Raw genomic sequence first — 8,646 nt, 5'->3', positions numbered from 1 at the left:
TTGGCATATATGCACCCACTATGGGTATGCCAAACTCGTATGCCTATATGCCAGTCCTGGCATATATGCATACACGACAGAGATTCCATCGCTCGATGGTCAGACTATCTCCGAGTAATTTTATATATATATGATCTCTCCTTCTCTCCTACTTTTTTACTTTTCTAATATTTTTTTTTACTTCTCTAATATATTTTTATATTTAAAGGGTCCCACTCAATATATTATAATACTAAAACTTTTATAGATACCCCACCACACAAACACAAATTATATTTTATTCGTTATGGTCCCACCCAACACAATTAAATATATGTTTTTAATCAAATTTGACATATCTACCATAGTGGGGAAACTCATTTTCCATGCCAAATAGCATTTTTTTGGCATGTCCATAGGAATATGCCTAACAAAGTAAGTTTGTATTTTGGTTTTTATAGCATGAAGCCGTGAAAGCGCGCTACTTGGAGGAAAAGGGGGAAGCATTCACATTCGATGCAAGCTATCACTTCATGATATCCAAAATTTCGGAGTATGCCCTGGAGATGATGGTGGGTGAATCTGACTCGGATTCCTTCAACGAAGATTGATGGTTTTAGAAGTTTTTGTGTAGGTTTTGTGGGTATATCTCTATGTAAACCCTCACGAGACTATAACTCGTCCACTAGGATCGCCTAGGGGTTCAAAGGCTTGATGTACGTGCTAAATGCATCCGTTTTTCCTACGACAAGGAGTAGATATGAAATGAATGGGAACAAAAAATCTTATGAAAAGGAAACAATCGGTTTATATGGGACGCGATAAAAATCCGACTATCGGATTTTATATATGCATACTTAAACCGATTATGTAAGTCCTCTGTTAATTTCGAAAACACTACTCAGAATCGGTTTACAACCGCATGAACGTAAACCGATTTTAGATTGTTTTTACGAAGAAAAAAAATCAAAAATTTTCAGTTGTCTGATTCAAATAAAGATCGATTTACATTAGTTGATCTCACCTCTAACCTGGTTGATTAACACTAATACAATTAATTAACGCTAATTAATAAGGGATAAAATGGGTAGTAAGAAAATAGTTGGATAAGGGGTTATGAAAAAGTTATTTCTAATGATATTTTTTGTCATCTACCTATAGGCCCCAAATAAGTGCACTAGTCCCCAATTTAGCCAGGCTGTTATTCTCATATGTTGTTTATAACAAAGAACTGTAAAATGGAATTTAAGGCTGCCCATATAAATGACAATTAAAATGCTATAAACTTTTGGACCAAGAACATGTTTAAAACAAAGAAGAATGTTAAGAGGAAGTGTTGAAATTCGCAAAGCATTTGAGCACTCTCCTGGATTTACAGCTTGGCAGTGGTGTATATACTGTCATGCCTGTCCTGTCACAGGGCGTACAGCGACCAACAGGAAAGAGCAGCACAACGTCATGCCAAGATCAAATTTAACGCTCCAATCAGAACTCTCGACTATGAAACACAACCTCAAAATATTATTATCATGAATCCAAGCATGCACTGGAGATTTCTGCTGATGATGTTATGCATATAGATTGCAATGAATTTAAATATCTGTTGGCAACGCTGTAGTTTGACTGCCATGAGCTAAGTGGGATGCTTAAGCTTGAAGTCTCTGCAGATGCTTTAATTTCTCAAGCAGTTCCCGGAATGTTGGTCGGCATTTTGGGTCACTTTATACAACAAGTTTCCAAACAAAACAAAGAAATGTGAGACAATATAAAATTGGGTCATAGGATCTACTGAATCACCCGTTAATTCCATGGGGCAGGGATAGCATAATTTATACTGTCAACAAGAAACATGTTGGAGATAGGCACCTTTGCCAGCAGCTCTCAATTATAGAGACCCATCGTGGATCCATTTCTTTTGGAATCTCAAGTCGTTGGTTCATGCATCCTACAGCTGCAATCACCTGCGTAAATCATCGCTGTTCACTCGGGATCATTCAATAATAGACTAGATACAGGTTAGATCATCAAGATGAAGATCGGAGCAAAAACCTCTCCGCAACTGCAGTACGACCTGTGTTCTTCTGCTGTTTCTATTTTTCTAGTAGAAATGAACAGATAAAGGTAGAAAATTACCAAAAAGACAATTCCTTTGAATTTGGTATAAGTGGTGACAGCAAATTACAAGACAACGATCCACAAAGGACTGGAATGATTAAGTAAATAACATATGCGGTTCACTTAAGAAATAATTCAATAGTAAGTAAACTAGATATAGGTTAGATAACCGAGATATAGATTGGGACGAAAACCCCTCTGCAACTGTAGTACTACCCACATTTTACTGCTACTTCTATTTTTCAAATAGAATTGAACAGAGATAAGAGGCAGGGAATCACTAAAAAGGCAATTCCTTCGACATTTGGTACAAGCGGTGACAGGAAATTACAGGACAATGTTCCACAAAAGGAATGGAATAATGAAGTGATAAACAAGGAAATACCTGCATTGAGTTATAGTTATCCCAAGGGATTTTTTGTGTTGCAATCTCCCACAATATTACTCCATAACTATAAACATCAGACCTAAATATTCCAAGAAGCAAGCCAAAAGTAATTAGCTAGTGAGCTCGAGACATGAGACACGTCAGAACAATCAAATACCATTGTCGAAGACTCAAAGGAATAGGAAACAGAATTAGTTAAACTTACTTCTCATCTGACCGATCATTACGCAGAACCTCTGGAGCCATCCACTGTGGCTGGAAGAATTAAAATTAAAAAAGAACAGTAGTAGATTCAAACAACCCATGGTTAAGAGAACATGATCTAAGTAGTCTTTCAGGACAATGTATAATATATACCATTCCTCGTCCAGTCAATGTTGACAGAAACGTTTGATGCTTGAATTTTGAGAGACCAAAGTCACCAACCTGTTTAAAATGAGCACATGATACTTCTCTGTGTAGCACTGCAGATAGAAAGATTAAGATGATAACCACAAACGAACCTTCACAGTCCAGTTTCTATCAACCAACAGATTTGATGACTTCAAGTCACGATGAACAATGGGTGGGTTGCAAAGATGAAGATAATTCATACCCCGTGCCTATAAAAGGGTCACACAAAAAATCAACGGTTGTAGGAAGCAGTACTTCTGTAGGACAGAGTTGAACACCAAAGTGAGAATGGTAGTAACATGCACCCATGCTACAATAAGAAAAAGTTAGGTTATATAGCGACATCTCGAGTTCCTATAACAGGGAGGCCTCCATTAAATAGTTACGAAGTTCAAGATGTTCATTAAAATCCATTACCCACAATTAAGAATCAATACCAGATCCTTGGGTTACTATCAGAGACAATAGCAGGTCCATGTGCGGTCGATAACCTTAATATAGTGTGACACTAAATGGAAAAGAGTGTACTGAATATGTTATCGGATGCACATGTACAACAATCTAATTCCATGTAAACTACTATTTCTGTAGAAACTGTATACAGAAATACTCACAATGTCCAGAGCCATGAGAACACGTCGCCTCCAATCTAATTTCTCAGAGCTCCGTTGAAGCAAATGATACAAACTTCCACTGCATATTAAAAGATCGAAAACTCAGTAAGCCAAAAAAATAAAAAGAGAATAGGATCAGCGGCAACATCTTGAATACAAAAGACAACATTACATGCACAAAGCACAACTAACATGAAATAGAGTACTACTAATCAAACTTGGGAATTTTCAGAAGAAAAATGAAGAATGCACCATGGCAGGAACTCTGTCATGACGCAAAGATGCTGAGGTGATGCTACTGCCCCGATAAATAGTAGTACATTTGGATGTCGTAGCCTCTTCATAAGTAAGACCTACGGAGATAATAAGTTTTGGAGTTTAGACCAATGCATAAGGATATAACTTCTCCGGAAATGTAATGTTTCTTTTATATAAAAGAAGACCCACTTGTATAAATTGACAAAAATCGTAAAAATTCCAATATTTTGCTCTGAATTTGGTGAGTTCGTCAGGAGAGGAAAAGTCATTAATCGACTGATTTTTTGCCGATGATAAGCTTAAGTTCATAAACTACCTCCTGTCTGCAGGAATGCAGCAAGTCATCTGAGTAATCAAGTTTCACGAATAGCTTTAATGCTACATCCTGCAAGAAAGTGAAAGGGGTTGCTTGTTAACACAATGACAATTGTACGACATTCTCTCCCATCTGCACAACTTTTTTATTCTGTTAATCACCATGCTAATGTTGAGGGCTGGTGAAAGAAAACCTAACATGGCAGCATAACTATAGTAAGTTGCCCTTGGAGAGATAGATTAGGCATCCATAATGGCCTCCCTGATCCCTGGAATTGAATCTCTCAGTGAAAAGAAAACATACCGAGCCACACCATAGACCACGATACACACTTCCACATGAACCTGGGACGATCAATTATAATTCAAGTATCAAAAGCACTTCACTGTTGAAAAGCATGCAGAATAAAAAAAGGCTAAATAATCACCGAAAGAAAAGTTGAATTGACTTCTTAATTTTAAAATCAGATGCACAAATTCAGAGCAAATAAGGAACTACCACACCCTCCAAAGACAAAAACATTAACGCAATAAGATTCTGATAAATTAGAAACTGTGGAAATTATATAATACCTTGCCCAATTTTTTCTCCGATTATCAAGTCTTCCCACAAGATATCATTATCCAATGAACATGTTTCCCTGTCAACTTTACAGATAACTCTGCTTCTTTTACTAACACTTGTGCTCGCACTGCTTGTACGTATTACATCAGAACAAGGCCAACAACCTGGGGCTTCACACTCTAACTGGTTAGTACCAACCGGCCTTTCATTATTAGAGGAATTCTTCTGTCGATGGAAGTACATTTCAGCATCGTCATTCAGGAAGGGAACATCATCATGGCTAGTCCTTACTACCGACACATCCTGCTCACTCCCCTTCCATGGCCATTATATCCCCTTTTGGCTAATCCATGCCTCTACCTTAGAGGTTATTCTCTTGTATTTGCCAATCCCGCCATCACCATCATCACCACCACAATAGCTGATAGGTATTTCCAGGGATCTTTTCTCTAGGGTATCCTTGATAGGAACACCAAAAGAAGACGGGGATATGCCGCGTCTAGGCGTGCTAGCTCTGCTTGAACTTGGATCCTCCCAATGATCAAAATAGTGATCATCTCCAGACTGGATTTCGCGCCCCAAAGTGTTCTCATTAGTAACTTTCAGCCGAACTTTGCTGGTCACTCTAGATGCCTGTTTCATGGTTAATCAAGATTGGCTCATCGAAATAAATGAATTTAATCAAAATTCAAAGGAATATTTAATGATTCTAGTTTCTGTTGCTTTTAGTCCATCTAAAATAATCAAGTTAAATTCATAAAAGTTTAAGCTTACCAGATTCGATATCTTTGAGGCGATCATATCTTGCACAGGTGGCTGAGAATTAACACCAGGTTTAACTGTTGGGCTACAACTCCTAAGCCATCTAGTGCTTGAACACCCTTTAGGAGCAATTTTTCCAGAAGATGGAAAGAAAACATCTCTAAAGGAATCTGCATTACCTGTTATACTAATAATCCCTACCAACCTACCATTGTCATCGTATAATGCGGAACTGGTCGCAATGATACAAAAAGGTTCCCCTACTTTATTCCTTACTGGAAACTGCCCTGTCCAATCTTCTCCTGAGAGAACCCTCTTCACTATTTCATTTGCTGCATCAACGTCTTGGGAATGTGCGAGTAACTTACAGACATCCTGGCCAAGTGCTTCTGATGCAGAGTGCCCAAAGAGGAGCTCAGCCATGCGATTCCTATAGAATTTATATACCGAAAATGAATATACTAAGAATTTTATTAGTCTGAACTATAAATGAAGCAAATTTCGAAGGATTATACTAAACACAACAGTGTGAATTTAAGCTATTTATTTCACAACGGATTTATTCCAACTATCACCTCTACAAGCAAAATTTAGATCAGTCTAAGAATCCTAATAAACAATGAATTGCTGTCCACTTTACAAATTCATCAATGCTGCTGGTAGTTGAATTTATTCCCACATAAGACTCAAAAAGTATTATAAAGCTCGCTCAATCCTATAAGTTCTAACTCTAGATATATTCAGTGAAGCCCATAATCCAAAATTGATTAACATTATTCAATCTGAGAACAACCCATTCCTAGTAAATGGGGAAAAAAATTCACTAAAACCACAGAGCAACTAGCTTTATTAGAAGGACCTTAACTAACAATTGAAGTGAACAGCAATAAACAGAAACATTTAGAGTAAATTACCAATAAATTACCAATAAATTATGCGACCAGTAGTATCAAAAATATGAATAGACTGACCCATAGACTGCAAGATATTCAAAAACTGTTTATCTGCAAAACTCAGAACAGAAGTATCAGCTCCTACATTTGGGTATGAAAACTCAGCACTAGGTCTTCTCCTCCTACTCTGACTCTGTGAAGGGGATGAAAATCCAAATGCAGCAGAACCCGTCTTCCAATTACCAGAATTATACCTATTCCCCTCATCATCATCACCAGCAACACTGTGTTCCCGTGCACCGCTGGATCTTGGAACGAAACCTGATTTATTAGGTATGTAAGATGATGAATGGATTAGTTTAAAGATCTCTTCTTCGAGATATAATTGTCTTGCTTCAAGTTCTTGAATCTTATTCAGGAGTTGTTGATTTTGTTGTTCTACTGCTCCCATAATGTTTTGTTACTTTAAAGATTTCTTTGTTTCACTTCATCATCAGAGACGCAGATGAAGATAACATTGAAGAGAGATTCATTTATTTCAGTCAGTGGGCACTGAAACTCAGAAAGACTTGCTATTATAAATGTGGGTTGTCTTTTGTCTATTTTGTGTGTATACCTCCAACGACTCAGTGTTGATCAATTTGAAGGAAACAAAAAAATGTCCTTAATTATATATTAACAGCCTGCATGTCGGTTAATCTTCACAAAAAAAAAAAAATCATTTACTTTTGGCGAAGGAAAAGTTCATTCCTGTAAAGCTGAGAGGACATATCACAATTTGTGCAACTAAAACATCGTCAAAAGCATGAATTAGGACATACTATGCTGAGATTTAATTTTACCACAATCTAACAAGTTGAATAACAGTGAATTTTTGTTTACTTATGTTGGACAAGATATCTGAAGAAGAAAGATCTTGTAAATGAAATAACCTGAGTTTTGATCAAAACAGATACGCAGCAGTTCAGCCTCAGTGACTTAAAGCCTTCCATTTCTAGGGTCATCTTTTGACATCAGCTCTCTTCATAGGCAACATCCATTGGTTCCATGCACGCTTTATTCCCTGGAAGTAGCAACTCAAATTCCAACGATATGGAAGAAATAATAATGGGACATATGCAGCACATAAAACCAATTAACTATCTGTATATATCTTAATCAAGATAGAGTTCCTTACCTTTTGGAGACGATAGCTAGTGAAAACCACATTCATTGGTTGAGATGTTGAAACTAGCTCCTTCTTCCACAACCTCGTGATCACAGAACACTATGGCTTGGTACTGCTGTCCCCATCAAAATAAAGCTCAAGGCCATAAATTTACATATTAGACTACTTGCAAGCATAATTAAGATCATCATATTCTATTAATTTGAAATTAATCGCCGTTTACATTAAGTTTCAATTCAAAAATTACGTCAAATTCTAAACCCTAAATATTTTATTCTTTCTTTTAATATGAGATGAAATATCAGAAGAAGGTCGTGGTGGGAGAAACGAGAGAAATTTGAAGACAGTAGGTTTCATACTCACAGTTCTAAAAAACAACCTACATGATTTTATTTATTTTTTATACTAATAAAAAAAAAATCATTAACTGGATGTTCTAGGAGCAAGGTTATAAGGGCTGCCAGTCTCTTTCAAAATGAAAGAGATAATCAAATTTGATCAAATTAGGCCCTATTATGGATAGAGGGAAACTCCTTTTCACCCCTGTCACCTTCTCGTTCCATGGGACGAGTGTACGAAAGACTTCCCTATACAGCTAATTATTTGTCGTGTAAATATATTTACACTTTATACGGCTTATAGTCTGCCGTATAAGTATAGAATCCAAAAGATTTGAAGAGCCGTTGGGAGACCTTCTCCATGTAGCCATATTTTCAAAAAAAAAATTGTGCCGTTTGAAAATTCTTGTCGTTGCTTTTCAAATGCTTTCAAACCCCTGTATATATATATATGCCTTCTCTCTATCCCTCCTTTTCATTTCAATTTTCTTTCTTCTCTGCTCTTCATCCCAATTTTCTCTCTTTCACTATACCATGTCTACTTCAAAATCAAAATCAAAAGCAAATAAATCTAGAAAGCGACAAGTGAATTTCACTACGAAATAAGATGTCGTCCTTTGTGAAGCACATGTCCCAATAACGGGAGATGGTAGTGTAGCTGCCGGTCAACACAAAATTCGATATTGGGATAGAATAGTTCCATTATTTGTAGAGAAAATGAATGGAAATCCAAACAGATTAATTAAAGCCTTTGTCAACGACTCATCTATATCTTTAGCAAAGATTGGTTAGAGTGGCTACTAAGCAGATTCTTCTGTTGTTGTTTGGAATACGATCCAAAGGACTTGCTATTCACGT

At 36.8% G+C, this 8,646-nt stretch overlaps 1 pseudogene; it reads right to left on the bottom strand.

Annotated features, from left to right (window-relative positions):
• Positions 1-1,233: 1,233 nt before the first annotated feature.
• Positions 1,234-7,908, bottom strand: LOC113334984 (annotated as a pseudogene).
• Positions 7,909-8,646: the final 738 nt, after the last annotated feature.

This window comes from Papaver somniferum, unplaced genomic scaffold (assembly GCF_003573695.1).
Source record: "Papaver somniferum cultivar HN1 unplaced genomic scaffold, ASM357369v1 unplaced-scaffold_137, whole genome shotgun sequence".
Lineage (NCBI taxonomy): Eukaryota > Viridiplantae > Streptophyta > Magnoliopsida > Ranunculales > Papaveraceae > Papaver > Papaver somniferum.
This window is presented reverse-complemented; position numbering and strand designations above follow the sequence as displayed.